General features: G+C 41.4%; 1 protein-coding gene across 1 annotated transcript in view; it reads left to right on the top strand.

The window, feature by feature from the left end:
• Positions 1-16,651, top strand: part of LOC122792777 (atrial natriuretic peptide receptor 1-like) — a 1,260,614-nt gene that overhangs the window by 58,700 nt on the left and 1,185,263 nt on the right. The gene's annotated exons all lie outside the window — the stretch shown is intronic.

The raw sequence follows: 16,651 nt of genomic DNA, 5'->3' as shown, positions 1-16,651 counted from the left end.
CTGAAGGAGGGTTAGGAGCACATAAACGGGACTTGAATGGCTGGAGCCAGGGGTGTGTGTGTCATGCATCAAGCCACCTGATTGCATTGCTTTTCCAGTGTAGCAATTAGTTATAAAAGTGAGGTGCTTTTTTTGTCCTTCATTTGAAGAGCTGAGGTGATGGGGCACTAGTTCATTGTCCTGGCCCAGAGTGCTGGTTGAACCAACTATACTTTTACTTTCAAAAGTTTAGACATTTCAGAAACATTAGCAAGAAACATGTTAAAAATAATCAGAAAACATATTACGTCAGCCTCCAACTAAAGCACCAAAGTAATTAAAAACTTTTATGTGAAGTTCTAAAAAAAGTTATTGTGCCCAGGTCATCTTATAAACCTCTGCTTTCCAGCACTAATAATACAAACTCAGTTACCACTCATTTCAACTCCCACTTTATCTGCTTACAGACATCTGCCATTCAACAAACAGATGGAAATAAAGATGCAGCCTGGTGAAGGACAACTGAATTCTTTATTACTCACGCACAAGATTTAGTGCTTTCGTCTGGTGTATAACAAACAGACTTCATTAGAATCTAAACAACAGTAGATCACATTTGGTTTAAATAACCTTCTTGAAAAAAATCACATTAGCAAAAAACAATCAAAAATGGTTTCCCCACCACTCTATACACATGGCTAAACCTAATGTTAAAACCATACTTAAAGTGATAGAAACATATAAAATGTTCTTAATCAAACCAAGTAAGATTGCAATTTTAAAACGCTAGCAATAGACAAACCGTCATAAATTAAAAAAGCTAATCAAGTGTAATGCCTTAAAATATCCAGGTTTAAATGACAGTTTGTCTCTTGCTATTGCTATCTTGGTGGATTTGTGACATTTACCATTCAACCTGTTCCTACTAATACTATAAAAAAGTTAGTAAGCAAACAAGTTCTTGGAGAGGTTTTTGAAATGTCTAAACTTTTGAAAGGAATGTTCAGTTTTATTTTTTTCACCATTCGTTCCTTGATTTATGCAAAACATTCAGCATAGTGTCCCACCAACACTTCTGTCAGAACTTACCTTCCTTGACCTCAGTTTTTCCTCTCTTTTCTGTTTCCACAGCTACAATTCCAATCACCAATAGGCAGTTAATTAGCAACAAGATTCAACCCATAGCTGCTCTGACACTTTCCTAACTAAGCTTCAGAAGAACACCCAAGACTCCTTCACAGCCATTGAATCTTGGCTTACAAACTCTCGTGCTTCTTAACCAAAATAAAAGTAATCTTATGCTCTTTATCCCAAACAATTCCTTAAGCAGAAGCATATGTTTGACATCAACTCATCCAACAGTACAACAGTCAAAACAGTACAACAAAACAAACTACTAAGAGATATAGTTGATGACAACTTTAAGTTTGACCACCACATACTACAAACTGCAAATAAAGTGCATCAAAAAACTTAGTTTCCTCTACAGGGCCAAGTAATATTTGACTGATCATGCAAGGGTTACCAAGGAGACTTATTGGATTTCTATAGAATAAAAAGAAGGGGTCTCATCAAGGGCCTGTAAAAGGGAATGAATGAGAATTTCAAGGGTCACTCGATCCTGTCTTAATGTTACTAACAGAATAACTGTGAGGTAGTCCAGGACTAGGTGAAATTAATGACCCTTGTGCTGCCACATGAGGGGTTATTAGGTTAATGGTTAAAAAAGGTGGGCATAGTAGGTAGTTAAAAAAAATACACGTCTTTTACTGATACCAAAGACAAAGAAGATTGTAAAAGTGGATTGTTAGAAAAGATGGGTCAGTTTTGCTGTAAGTGACGGACAATGTACTGAGATTCTATGCGGCTTGAAGTACTAGAATACACTATCCTATAATGCTTCTGCCTATTGGTGTTCCTCTTTTTCCATTGAGGTGTTTTCATTTTTATTTCATCATTTTAACATTTTGGTCGAGGCATTCAAGGGTTCATATTAGTATCCTATAAAGCTTGTTTTAACTATAGTAATTACTGAGAGAACAGGAACTGTTAGAAAGATGTAGTGTGTGGGTGCATGTGGAATATTGTAACAGGTGATGCATGGAGATTATATAGATGCTTTTAGGTTACAGAATATAGTCAGCTACAGAAAAGGTTTAATGATTGGGGGTTACATGTAAAACTTTCAGTGCCATCTGATATACATGATCTGCAAGGAAGTTTTCGAAATCTGCAGAAGAAAGCAGCAATTAGAATTGACTTGAATGGAAAATTCATAAGAAGCATAACAAAAAACTGGCAATTATAAATATGATTTTGACAAATCTAAGGACATCTGCACTGAGACAAGATAAAAATGTTCATCTGTGTATTGTACTAACCATAGTGAGAATGACCACAGTCTAACTAAACCAAAACTTGCAAAAGCTAGAATAAGTTGTCCATAATACACATATGTGTGCATATATATAAATGGAATGTATGTAAAATGTGTGGGCATAAAAGCCACCCTATCTCTTTCTCTCTCTCTCTCACAAGCCTTTTACACTCTGACTTCTCTCTATAAAAGTGTGCATTTTAAGAAATGTTATGGTGGAAGAAAATGACAAAATAGTAAGTAAAGTAAGTAAAATAAGTAGTAATGCCTTCATCTTTCCTGTGCCTGGCTCTTGAGTCTGTACCTACAACTGATATATCTGTGCAGAGAAGGCGATTTTGAAGATAACCAGAATAGTTTGGCAGTTATGCTATATATTTTTGGAAGCAAGATAAAGAAATCTGTAAAGTGTCCTTCATGTATACAAAATATCATTACGATAAACTCTTGTCAAATTTTCACTAGGACAAGTTAGACAAAAACTATGGCTCTTGGCTTCAAATTGATGAGTCAAGTGACATAAGGAAATAAAAAAAAGTCAGTGGCATTGCTGGCCAGGTGAAACAGAAAATATGAACTTGATGGCAGATATAAACAGGTTGACAAAGGTGTGATGCCTTAGTAGTGGAGCAGTAAGAAAATAAATTAATTCTAACAGTGTGTGTGTGTGTGTGTGTGTGTGTGTGTGTGTGTGTGTGTGTGTGTAGTATATTATGAAAGATGATTGATCAAATTAATTGAGGTGTACTGTATAGGTTCATAGATGTGTACTAGGCTAATAGCCCTGGGGCCTTTACAAGTTTAGCCATAGGATTACCCTGGCATCGTGCCTCTGTTGAGTAGAGCCACTGGAGTAATCCCCGGTGTGAATTTTCTGTTTCCCATCCACTCATCAAGATTTCTCTTGAAGAGGGTCAGCAAGCTGCTCTGCTTGACATGTATGGGAAGTCTATTCCATAAGATGGGCAGTCTCTGGATAATAAACCTGTTCCTCCAGTGTGTTCTGTTGATTGTGGTAATGAGGTTGATGTCTCTGGAGCATGTGGTGCAGAGGGATTGGGATTTCTTTAGATGTAGCATTTCTAACAGAGCTGGGTCAGACATGGCTTTGTAAGTCAAGCATAGATCACCTGTAATTAGGCGATATGAGACAGAGAATAGTTGGAGTGTTTTGAGTATGTCCATATAGGCAAGTGTTTAAGGCCTAGGTTCCTCTTTGTGAAGTACTTTTGCAGCCTCTCCAGTTGTTGCAGGTGTCTAGTGAGGTACATGCCAAATGGGGCATTGTACTCAATGATTGGCCTAATGACGGATGAGTAGAGGGAGACAATGACCTCTTTCTTCCTGGATGCAAAACCCTTAGTAATGAGATATGCCACACAGAAGGACTTTCTGAGCACAGAGGCAATGTGGTGATCAAAAGAGAGGTTGCTGTCAACCTGTGTTCCCAGATGTCTTATAACACCTTCTGTGTTCAGTGGACTACCATCAATGTGGTAATTCATGGGAACCAGGTTTTTCCCAAGGGGATGAAGACACATTTTTTGCATTGAGCTTAAGGCTGTGGATGTTCTTCGTGTTTCACTGTTGCAGTCTCCACACTTGGGTTATCTGCCTGCAGGTAACCCTCAGTCAGCCCGAATACCAGAGTCTTGGGATTTCTGCGTCAGATGCTGTCACCTCTTCCATGACATCAGGTCATCAGGGGTATAAAATATGCAGCTGATGCCATTGTATCAGCTTTTCTTGCCGCGCGGGAGCCCGAAGCAGAAGCAGTTCACAAGTGCCGGTTGGCCGCTACCTGAAATTTTCTTTGTTCGAGTGTCAAACCTGAAGTCTTATAAAGCTAAGTATCCCGTTGGGGATCCTTTTTTCTTGCCCTAACCGATGTCAGAAAAAGTTAATAATTGTCTTGCCTGTGGAAAGCAAATACCTCACAGAGATTTTCATTCTTACTGTGTCACCCGTTTAGGCCCAGATCACAACGTTCCTCGATGTAGATTTTGTGCCTTTAACACCCAAACAATTCGTCGTTGGGTTATATTTGTCACTAAATTCTTTCACTCTAATTTTCCATATTCCTAAATGGCTTCAATAAGCCATCTGACTACCGATCTTCCGAAAAAACGTGAGGATAAAGATAGAGACAGACCGCATAGGGCTGGTACTCAGTGAGGCACTTTCGCAGCCCCTGATACCCACTTCTGCAGATTTGCAGAGACTCATTCAGAGTCTGGTATGTCGCAAGATGCTTCTTCAACTATGGAACCTGCGGATGTCTCTACCTTTGATTGGGTCCGGAGCTGCTGTGCAGGCACCAGCTTCTGAGGGTGTATTCTGACCTTACAATGTTCACATTAAACCGTCTACTTTGTTTCTGACTTAAACTACCGAGTTTCTCAGGTCCAGAGTTCGCACTATGCCTAGAAAACCGACACCCAAAGCACATGCTCAAGCTCCCATGCCACAGAAACAAATGCTTAGAATGGCTGAAGACCTTATAACTTTAATCAGGGAAAGCCAGCCCTCCCCCTCTAAAAGACAAAGGATTGATTTTCCTTATGATTCTACAGTCCATGAGTCCGATGACTCTGATCCCTTTGATTACCAGGACATTCCCTTATCTACCTATGAGGATTCAGATGCAGAGGATTCATTCCCTCTGCCTCCCCTCCAGAGGACTTTTCTTTTGGTGAAACCTTGCATACCTTAAGAGAGTATTTCCGCTGGGAATGCCAGGTCTACCCACAGTCCAAAAAGAGACTCAGAGAATTTTTAGGCTTGCCTCAGCACAGGCCTCTAGCTATGCTCCCTGTCCTGGATATTGTAGATGATGTCTTCATGGAATTCAGTCTTACTCCTGATACTTTACCACCAGCTCCTAGGAAACCTGACAAGTATTACAGAGTACCTGACTCACACAATTATTTCTTCAAGAATCCCACTGCACATCCAGAGACCATTTCACAGGGATGTAAAGATATTAAGGCTACTACAGTCAAAAACCCTACCCCTTCGGACAGGGATTCTAGAGCTTTAGACGGATGGGGTAAAATGGTATATACCTCTGCAACTCTTGCCATAAGGGCTTTAAATTTCCAGTTTCACATGTTGAAGTACCAGCAGCATATTATGGAACTAATTAAACAGAAAATGTTGCTTCCAGATTGTGCAGAAAATAAAGATTTACAAGAGTTAATGCATTCTTCAACCAAGTTAGTAAACATACTTTGCAGTGTGGTTTTGATGCCTTAGAAGCATCTTGCAGGGCTGCTGTCACAAGGTATGTACTGGGAAGGCATGCTTGGCTGAAGGAACAAATCTTGCCAGACCATGTCAAAGCAAAATTACTAGATGCTCCATTAAACCAGGAATGTTTGTTTGGCACAAAAGCAGAAGAAGTTCTTAAAAAGATGGAGGAAAAAGCTAAATCTATGCAAACTGTTAAAGATGTTTTACAGGTACAGCCACTTAGATTCAGTAGGCATTGGCCTTCTAAAAACTGGTCCTTTCCAGTCCCTCCCAGGCCTTCTCAGTCCAAACCCAGGGGCACCAGACCACCAAGACTACAGTCTCAGGGTATGCAGAGATCTAAGCAATGGAGTGCTCCCACCTCAAAAACAGGGAGTGGTAAGCCACCTCCCTATGGAAAAAGTTCACAATGACTTGTCTCATCCTTCCCAGCCATGCCCAAGTACTTGCACTCCTAGGAGGAAAACTCACCCTGCATGCAAGAACTGGATGCCCATTAGCCAGGACCAATGGGTCCTAAACATTGTATCCCAGGGATACAGATTCTACTTTCACTCACTGCCAACCCCAAGCGGGTTGCTAGACCTTCCTCCAAACCAGTAGGCAGAGGCTCAAAAGCAAGTACTTTCTGTTCTCAGTATCAGGGTTATTCAACCTGTTCCAATAGAGCAAAGGGGACAGGGTTTCTACTCCAGACTGTTCCTGGTGCCCAGAAAAGAGAGCTCATGGTGCCCTATCCTGGATCTGTCCATTCTCAACACCTTCCTGGTGGTCCCAAAATTCAAAATGCTTACATTACAACAGTTTCTTCCTATGCTAGCCAAGGACTCCTGGCTAGTCACCCTAGACTTAAAACAAGCTTATCTGCACATCCCCATAAGGGAATCTTGCAGGGAATATCTGCATCTCAGGGCAGGTTCTATGCACTATTAGTTCTTTGCACTTCCCTTTGGCTTATCTACTGCACCCAGGGTATTCACAAAGTGCCTGGCTCCTGCCATTGCATACTGTAAATTTTCAAATTTACCCATACTTGGACATTTGTGTGATTCAGGCGGACAGTCAGGAATTGCTACTTCAGCACCTGGCATTTGTAAAGAGACTTCTAAATTCTCTGGGGTACACCACCAAAGAAAAGAAATCACATCTGGTGCCCAGCCAAAAGATTGTATTTCTGGGATCAAGCCTGAACACAACTTCCAGATGGCATTCCTCACTCCAGAAAAGCAGGTTCATTTGACAAACTACTTCAGACTAATGGCCACCAAAACCCAGCTATCTGCAAGAAAAATACTGCAAGCCTTAGGGTTCATGGCCTCAAGCATTCTACTAATTCCATATGCAAAACTGCATATGAGGAAACTTCAATGGTACTTAAAAAGTCTCTGGTATCAACATTCTCAGGACTTGGAAACACTGATTCCAATCATTCCTTGTCTAAGGGCAGAGTTCCTTTGGTGGGCAGAGGCTTGCAATCACAACAAGGGACTTCCTTTCACTCAACCCCTTGCCGCCCAAACCCTGACAACAGATGCATCAGACTATGCATGGGGGGCTCATATGGCAGTCAAATGCATTCAAGGCAAATGGGGCCCAGGGCAAATGAATCTGCATATCAATCAAAAAGAAATGTTAGCTGTACAGAATGCTCTGACAGCCTTCAAATACCGTGTCCTTCCAGGACAACTCTTGATAAAGACAGACAATGCCACAGTTTTGTGGTACATAAACAAGCAGGGGGGAACTCATTCCTACCAACTCTGCAGGTTAGCCATGGCCCTGTGGAACACAGCCTTGCACAACCAAGTGCACCTGCAAGCTCAATTCCTGCCAGGCAAACAAAATTCACTGGCAGATGACTTAAGCAGAAATCTAATGGACCCACATGAGTGGAAATTGGAACCCAACTCATTCAAACTTCTAATCAATAGGTGAGGGCCACCAGAGGTGGACCTCTTTGTCTCCCTCAAAACCAGCAATTGAGCAAATTTTGCACCAGAAATCCCCACAGCCAAGCATGGCAAGTGGATGCCCTATCCTTTCCATGGGAAAACCTCTCAATTTATGCCTTTCCCCCTCTGCCCCTCCTCTCAAAATTACTACTCAAGATCAAGCAGGACAGACCAAGGACAATCTTCATTGCATCAGACTGGCCACGCTAGCACTGGTACCCACTCTTACACAGTCTGACAGTAGTGCCACCCTGGCACTTACACCAGACCCCCTTCCTGCTATCCCAGCAGGAGGGACAGATTTTGCATCCTCAGCTGCAAACACTGAATCTAGCAGCCTGGTTATTTCCTGAACACACCACCAGCAACTCTCAGCAAACATGTGCTGGACATCATCCTTGAGGCCAGAAGGCCTAGTACTATGAAATCCTATTCATAAAAGTGGAAAAAATACTGTTCTTGGAGCCAGTCTCTAGGAAAGGACACATCTGTGCACTCCTTACCTCAAATCCTAGATTACCTAGCAGAGCTACTCCACAAAGGCCTATCCTTTTCATCAATTAAGATTCATGCCTCGGCCATCTCTGCTCATTACAATACTGAGCCACCTCTCTTTTCTCACCTTCTGATCAAACAGTTCCTGAGAGGAGCTAACAATTTAAGACCCGCTGAGGAGAGCTTCCACCCTTGCCTGGGACCTTAACTTTGTACTAGAGAAGCTCACGCTTCCCCCTTTTGAACCTGCTGCTACAGCAGAGTTAAAATTCCTCTCTTGGAAAACAGCCTTACTTCTAGCCATCACTTCAGCAAGAAGAGTGTCTGAGCTACAGGCACTAATGGCTATGGAACCCTTCATTATTTTCCATGCTGACAGGGTCTCCCTCAGGACTAACCCATCATTTAGCCCCAAGGTGGTTTCCAGTGCAATCCATCCATTTACCAATCTTTTTCCCTAATCCTCAGAATAAAAGGGAGAGGATCCTGCACTCCTTGGATGTGCACAGACAGCTAAGGTTCTACCTTGACAAAACTAAGCTTTTCAGAAAATCTGACCAGCTGCTAGTCAGCTTTGCTACAGGAGCAGAGGGCAAGGCCATTTCAAAGCAAACCATTTCCAAATGGACAGCACACTGCATCCATTTCTGCTACAAACACCATGGTAAACCTACCCTACAGGGGATCAGAACTCATTCCATTAGGGTTACCTCTATTTCTACAGCATTTCACAGGGGAGTCCCTCCCAGGGACATCCTGGAAGGTGCAACCTGGAGTTCTGTACACACCTTCACCAAGCATTACCACTTACCTGTCTTTTCTAAATCCAGACCTGGATTTGCCACAGCAGTCTTACAAGGCCTGCTACCAGCCCTAATACTTCTTGACTGCCTCCTCCCTTACTCAGCTTTGGGAATCAACCCAAGTGTGATGACTGCAACTGTGAAACATGAAGAACATAGTACAGTTGTGTACACTTACCACAAATGTAGATGTTCGAGTGTATTCACTGTTGCAGTCCTGGTTACCCTCCCTCCAGCCCCCTGACTTTTCTAGACTTTCTACCTATCCTCTTTTTGGCCATATCTTATGGCTATGGTATTTACTTTTTACTGGAGGTGTTCCACACCATGTAATTACTTCCTCTTTTGGGGGCTCCTGACATCTGGGGCAAGAAAAACTGATGTAATGTCATTGGCTGCATGTTTTATACCCCTGACGACTTGATGTCATGGAAGAGGCAAGAGCATCCGATGCAGAAATCCCAAGACTCTGGTATTCAGGCCGAATGAGGGCTACCTGCAGGGAGATAACCCATGTGTGATGACTGCAACAGTGAATACACTCAAACATCTACATTTATGGTGAGTGTATACAACTGTACTTTCTGACACCAGTCGTTGGTCTCAGTGAGGCCATTCTGTAGGATGTCAACATCACTTGGGGAGTTAATAACGGCTCCCAACTTGCAATCATCTGTGAACTTTGTCAGCCAGAGTCCCGTCATGTTGGCCTGGACTTGAGAGAAGTAGATACCAAACAGGAGAGGACCCAGGACCGAACCCTGTGCATCTCCACTCGTGACTAGTCGGCAGTCTGACTTGGAGTGAGCTACTTTCACACTGTGGGTTCTATCTGTGAGCCAGTTTGCAACCCACCTAGTGATATAGGGATTGGTGCCTAGCTTAGTGAGTCTTTTTATGATTCCTGAGTGGGGAATGGTATTAAAGGCCTTGGCCAGATCAAGGTAGGCTGTATGAACCACCTTGCCTTCATCCACAGCTCTGGTGACTGACTTAAAGAAGTCAATCAAGTTGAGCAGGCATGATCTACCCTTCACAAAACCAAACTGTGTGGGATCCAGAGTTTGGAGATTCCCTATATCCTTGTTTATTAGGTCCATGAGGATGCATTCTATAGCTTTGCATATCACACTTGTCAGGCTAATGGGGCAGTAGTTCCCAGGGTCTGTAGTTACTCCTCCTTTGTGGAGAGGGATGACTGTAGCAGTGCACCCTTCAGTAGGGACAAAGCTTGAGGTGAGGCTGTGACTGAACAGGGCACACAGGTGAGGTGCCATTTCACTCTGTTGTTCATGTAGAACACAGCCAGGGATTTTGTCAGGTCCCATAGAAGCTGTATTCTTGGCCTTGGACAGTGCTGTTTTAACCTGTGCAGCAGTAATACTGGGTGCCTTACAATCTACTGGTATTGTGATTGGCCCTTTCGTGGGGGAGAGGGGTAAAGTTGGCACTGAATCTGTCAGCCATTATATTGGCAATATCTGTTGGCTCAGTATAGGAGGTATCATTGTGCAGTAGCTCAGAGCAAATCTGGGTATTGCCATGGAGATTCTTTACATAACTATAGAAGGCCTTGTGGCTGTCTTTACTATCTGCTGCAATTCTGTTTTCATAGCTAGCGTTATAGGATTTGATGAGGGATTTCAACTTTTTGTTGAGGCTGATAAGGGAGTTTTTCCAGTCTCGGCACTTCACCTTATTCCACATCAGTTTCCTCCTTCTGTTGTAGAGTTTGTTTATGGCAGGGGACCACCAGATTGGCTTCCTATTTTTGGAGGAGAGAGTCTTAGTTCTATTGGGTATGGCGAGATCCATGCATTTGTGTACATGTTCATACAGTGCACTGGTGTATGATTTGGCAGTCATGCAACTATTCTTCATTTGCATGGGTGCCGTGAAGTTATCCATCACTGTTTTTAGGAGCCCAAAGTTAGCTTTGGAGAAGTTTTTCATGGTGGTACCTTTGTGGGGGGTGGGGGGTGGAATGGATGTGGATTTACAAGGTGATTAGTTTGTGGTCGGATCTAAACCAGGGAGGAGTTGACTCTTGGTGTAGAGCAACAGTCGCCATGTTAATGATGACAAGGTCAAGGGTGTTGCTACCTCTAGTGGGGGTAAGAAATAAGCTGGTCCAGGGCACTGGAATTAATGAACTCCAGGAAACGTTGGGCAAGTGTATTGGTACAAGTAGTTTTCACAGTTAATGGAGGGGTAGTTGAAGTTGCCTAGTATGAGAGTGTTAGGTTGGAGCCTAATATTCTCCAGGGTGCTTAGGAACATGGAGTGTGAGTCTTGGGACATGGTTGGGGACCTATATCAGGCTATGACCTGAATCGCTGTCTTACCCAATGTTAGCTGCACCTGAAGTATCTCTGATGCATTATGTTGGGTACCAGTCTGGAGGTGTGCACATCCTTTATGAATATGGAAACGCTGCTGCCTTTGGAGCTTCGGTCCAAATTCCAGAACCAAAAGGTATGGAATGAGTTATAGCCTGGTAGTGCAGGGGTGCTTTCTTCTGCCTTGAACCAGGTCTCTGTTACAGCACAAATGTCGATGTTCTCCATTTTAAGGATGCTTCAAGTGAGTGCATTTTGAGATTTAGACTTCTAGCATTGAGCAGAGTGACCCTCATATTGCATTTGTTTGTAGCTCTTATGGCGGTAATTTGGTGTTTGGAACACCATCTAAAAAGGCACTATAGGGGTGGCAAGAACCTTGGCCAGTATCCGGAAGCCCAGAGGTGACAGATGCAGGCCATTTCTGGCAAAGCATCGAGGTCTGTCAATAATGTCATCCCAGACAGACAGATACTGGATCCCCTTAGAATGACACCAGAAATTTAGCCAATTGTTGAAATCAATCATTTTCTGCTTGTACTGTGGTATCATTCTGGGTGATGGTAGGATGCTGCTCAGGGCTAGGGTCATACCCACCTGGGCTACATAATCCGAGAGCTGTGCTACATAATCTGAGAGCCCCTTCATGTCTCTTTTCATGTAGTCCAGGGAGGTATGGCTCAGGTCATTCACACCCACATGTACAATGACTGAGTCATATTTGTAGCTGTTGTTGAGGGACCTGAGTGCGTGTGTTATGTGGCAGATCATGGCACCTGACAGGCAGCTGACTGTTACTTTCTCTTTTTTCAGCCTCACTATCAAGTCACCTATGACTAGTGTGTTGGGCATGCTGTTTTGCCTCAGGGGCTTTGATTGAGTGGCACACTGTTTATGAGAGTTATCTGTCTTGTGATTAGTGTTGTGTTGTGGTGGTCGATTGCGTTTCTGCCTTGGAGGTCTCTGCTATTTGAGTAGATATTTATTGAGAGTCTCCATGAAGGTGGGTGTGTGGTTTGTGTTTTTATGTGAAGGCAGTGCTGGTGTGTGTTCTGGAGGGCTATGTGTTCCATTTTGTGTAGTGCAAGTGTTGACCTTCTTCACTTGACTAGAGAGTGCGTGGCTTCCAATTTGGATATATAAGTGCATCTCTCGCAAGTCTTGAGTATTGGGAGGTATGAAGAGAGGGTTGTCAGTGTGCATGAGGCAGTTGCTACATTTCCTCAGGATGCCCAAGTTCACCAGGTTAATAGGAGAAAGCACAAGAAACGGACCTTTAGACATGCCTGGAGGGGTGGGCAGTAATAATAAGTACTGGATCTGTATCCTTGTAGAACGTTTAGTGCTGGTATCACTTTTGTGTGCTACAATAATTGCTACAAGAAGTCTGCTACAATAATTGCTACAAGAAGTCTGGTAAAGTGCTAGTTTAATAGGCTAGTAAAAGTGCAGGAGAGGAGAGAACTAGTAGAGCTAAGGGAAAAATTGAAGAGCAGACTTTGGCACAGCTCAGTAGCTTACAAACAGTCCTGGATACAGCAAGTTTGTATCTGGACTAGACTAGTTACAGGAAAGGCAGGAAACAAGTGCAAACATGGGCTTTTAAACCAGAAAGTTGAGAGAGATGGAAAAACTGCCCAAACGGTCAATAAACTACAGTTTCCGGGGGCAGAAAACACTCCTCTTGTGCTAGATAGACTACTTAGTGCTTACCACTCCCACTAATAAGCTAGAAGGCTTACCTCCAATACATAAAGGCTTGGGGGCTCAGAAGCTTACATACAGTCCTGGATACAACAAATCTGTATCTGGTTTAGACTAGTTACAAGAAAGGTGGGAGAAGCGCTAACGCGGGCTTTTAAATCAGAAAGTTGAGATAGATGGAAAAACTGCCCAAATAGTTAATAAACTACAATTTCTGAGCCAGAAACTACTCCTCTTGTGGTAGATAGGCTACCTAGTGCTTACGACTCTCACTGACAAGCTAGAAGGATTCCCTCCAACACAGAAAGGCTTGGGGGGCTCAGAAGCTTACAAACAGTCCTGGATACAGCAAATCTGTATCTGGAGTAGACTAGTTACAGGAAAGGCGGGAAACAAGAGCAAATGCAGGCTTTTAAACCAGAAAGTTGAATGGGATGGAAAAAAATGCCCAAATGGCCAATAAACCACAATTTCTGGGCCAGAAACCACTCTTCTTGTGGTAGATAGGCTACCTAGTGCTTACCACTCCCACTGATAAGCTAGAAGGCTTCCCTCTAACACAGAAAGACTTGGGGGGCTCAGAAGCTTACAAACAGTCTTGGATACAGCAAATCTGTATCTGGACTAGACTAGTTGTAGGAAAAGTGGGAAACAAGCTCAAATGCGGGCTTTTAAATCAGAAAGTTGAAAGAAATGGAAAAAAAACTGCCCAAATGGCCAATAAACTATAATTTCCTACCAACCCTCCCTATAGATCTTTCATCTATGATCACTTTAATCCCAAAATAAAACCATAGAAATAAACTAATTTCAAATGTAACACTGTTTTACATTTGTGATCAGCCAGTAGAATAAAACACCCAGCTGTAAATAAAAAAAAAAATCCCTATACACAACAAAAAGTCCTACCTTGCACAGACATTTCAAATGCAACTAATTTTACATCAGAGCATTGCCCCAACAACTCCCATCACAGGGGCTCAGCCCCCATAATTTGTATGTATCAACTCTATGGTTGAGTAACTGCTAAGAAGGTGGAAACCTCAAAACTTTGCTATAGTTGATGTACAACATAGGTTCAATGGTGAATACTAGGCTGACTTCATTGAAAGGCCATTTTAAGCCTAGCCACTGACCTGATGTCTGAAACAAACCCAGTACCTTGTGCTCATGAGGCAAAGTAACCATTATGTGTGTCTAACATATATATATATATATATATATATACATATATATAAAATATATATATATATATATATATATATATATATATATATATACATATATATAAAATATATATATATATATATATATATGCACACACACACTCACTTCCGCGGTGGTGCAGCGGTAGCATTGTTGCCTCACAGCAAGAGGTTCTCTCGTTCGATTCTCAGTTTGAGTTGGGGAGTGCCTTCTGTGTTGAGTCTGCATGCCCTCCCTGCGGTCAAGTGGGCGTTCAAAAGACATGCGTTGAATGGGCATGCCTTTGTTGAAGGTTGGGCATCGGGCTGGCAACTGGACACCATAAAAAACTAGCTGCCAATCATTAGCGGACTGGAGTTCCGCTGTGGCGACCCCTAACCGGGAAAATCCGAAAGACAAACAACAACATATATACACACACACACACAATATATATATATATATATATATATATATATATATATATATATATATATATATATATATAAATATACACACGCACACACACACACACATAAATATATATATATATATATATATATATATATATATATATATATATATATATATCTATACATACACACACACACACATATATATATATATATATGTATATATATATATATATATATATATATATATATATATATATATATATGTGGAACTACTGCTTTTGGTCAAATTACAATTGGTCGAAAATTATTTCATGCAGTTAACTTCACCGAAAATACATTTCACTGAAAATCATTTGGTCAAAAATGGTATATAGACCCTTGAATGAAAATATAAAGTATGGGGGGGATGTGGGGGGCACAGCCCCCCACATTGGAGGGTGTGGGGGACATAGACCCCACATAATTGCAGTGTATCTACTATTATTTACATGTGTCTGCATTAAAAATACATTGAAACATATAACATCAGTAAAAACTAGTTGCAAAATGTAGGTTTCTATGCCTCCCACACCCCCAATGTGGGGGGCTGTACCCCCCACACCCCCCCAACTTTATAGTTTCCCTCCAGGGTTGCACTGCAGTGGGGCAGGGTCTATATTCTACATTGGAGGGTGTGGGGGACATAGACCCCACATAATTGCAGTGTATCTACTATTATTTACATGTGTCTGCATTAAAAATACATTGAAACATATAACATCAGTAAAAACTAGTTGCAAAATGTAGGTTGCTATGCCTCCCACACCCCCAATGTGGGGGGCTGTACCCCCCACACCCCCCCAACTTTATAGTTTCCCTCCAGGGTTGCACTGCAGTGGGGCAGGGTCTATATTCTATTTTCGACCAAAAGCAGTAGACCCATATATATATATATATATATATATATATATATATATATATATATATATATATACACACACACATATGTGTAGACATTTATAGCTATATAGATATTGATAACGATGTTTGTAGATATATATATATATATATATATATATATATATATATATATATATATATATATATATATGGGTCTACTTCAAATGAATGAAACTTATATAACTGAGGCCAAGTTACCGAAATCCCAAAAGAACAAAATCTTATAAGAATGAATCACAAAATCACAAAAACAGTTACTGACCTGCAGTCCATTGCAGCAGTAGCTAACTAGATGTACATATGCCCTTTTCTACAAGGAAGTGCGATCTCAGAGTTGGTATATTTAAGTTATGGTTTGTGTGGAAGAGCTTGCCCCCCTGCAAAAATGATGTACATAAGTTTCGTACTGCTCTTTAAGGTAGTGTAGACTTATGGGAAGGATTAGTATTAGGATAGTGGTTTAGCGGTGTTTGGCCATTTTTTTTATTTTGTTTTTTTTATGGATGGTGAGAGTTATCTGGTAAGTTGTTATCATGATTTTGTTTTTCGTTCGGTTTCGTTCTTTTGGGATTTTGGTAACTTGGTCTCATTTATATGAGTTTCATTCAAATATATATCAGACTATTTCTGCTTGTTGTTTGTTAATGCCCTCTTGGAGGATGTTCACATCACTAGGAGAATTTATGACAGTGCCCAGCTTGCATTATTACCGTAAAGATGTGAAGTTAGGAATCCTGCAAAGCAGAAAATACAAATCCTATATTAAGAATTGCTCTACAATGGCTCTTGTTTTAATGCACTATAAATTCATAGATCTAGAACTATTACTGCATTGAAGCTTCAAGTATCATGCATGCATATAAACTGAAGACAACTAAGAAAAGCCAGTATATGACAAATGGAAGGAGTCATATTGAATTTGCTTATGCAGTTAAATGTAAATATGAAAAAGAAAAAGGACTGTCATAACAATTCTTAGAACTACAAATAACCCAATTTGTTTTTTTCTACCAATGTATAATAAAAACAATGTCAGATAAATCAAGATCTCAGAGTGATGCAGTATCATAAGAAAGGAGTTATGAACATTGTGGATGGTGGACTGCAAAACATACAAAGTAAATAACATAGCTTTGTTTAATTTGTCTCAACATTTTTCTCACTGTGTATGCATTATCAGTGGTGGTTCAACAGGTGGCATGCTTCCCTT

This window comes from Protopterus annectens, chromosome 2.part0 (assembly GCF_019279795.1).
Source record: "Protopterus annectens isolate FY-2018-M chromosome 2.part0, PAN1.0, whole genome shotgun sequence".
Lineage (NCBI taxonomy): Eukaryota > Metazoa > Chordata > Ceratodontiformes > Protopteridae > Protopterus > Protopterus annectens.
This window is presented reverse-complemented; position numbering and strand designations above follow the sequence as displayed.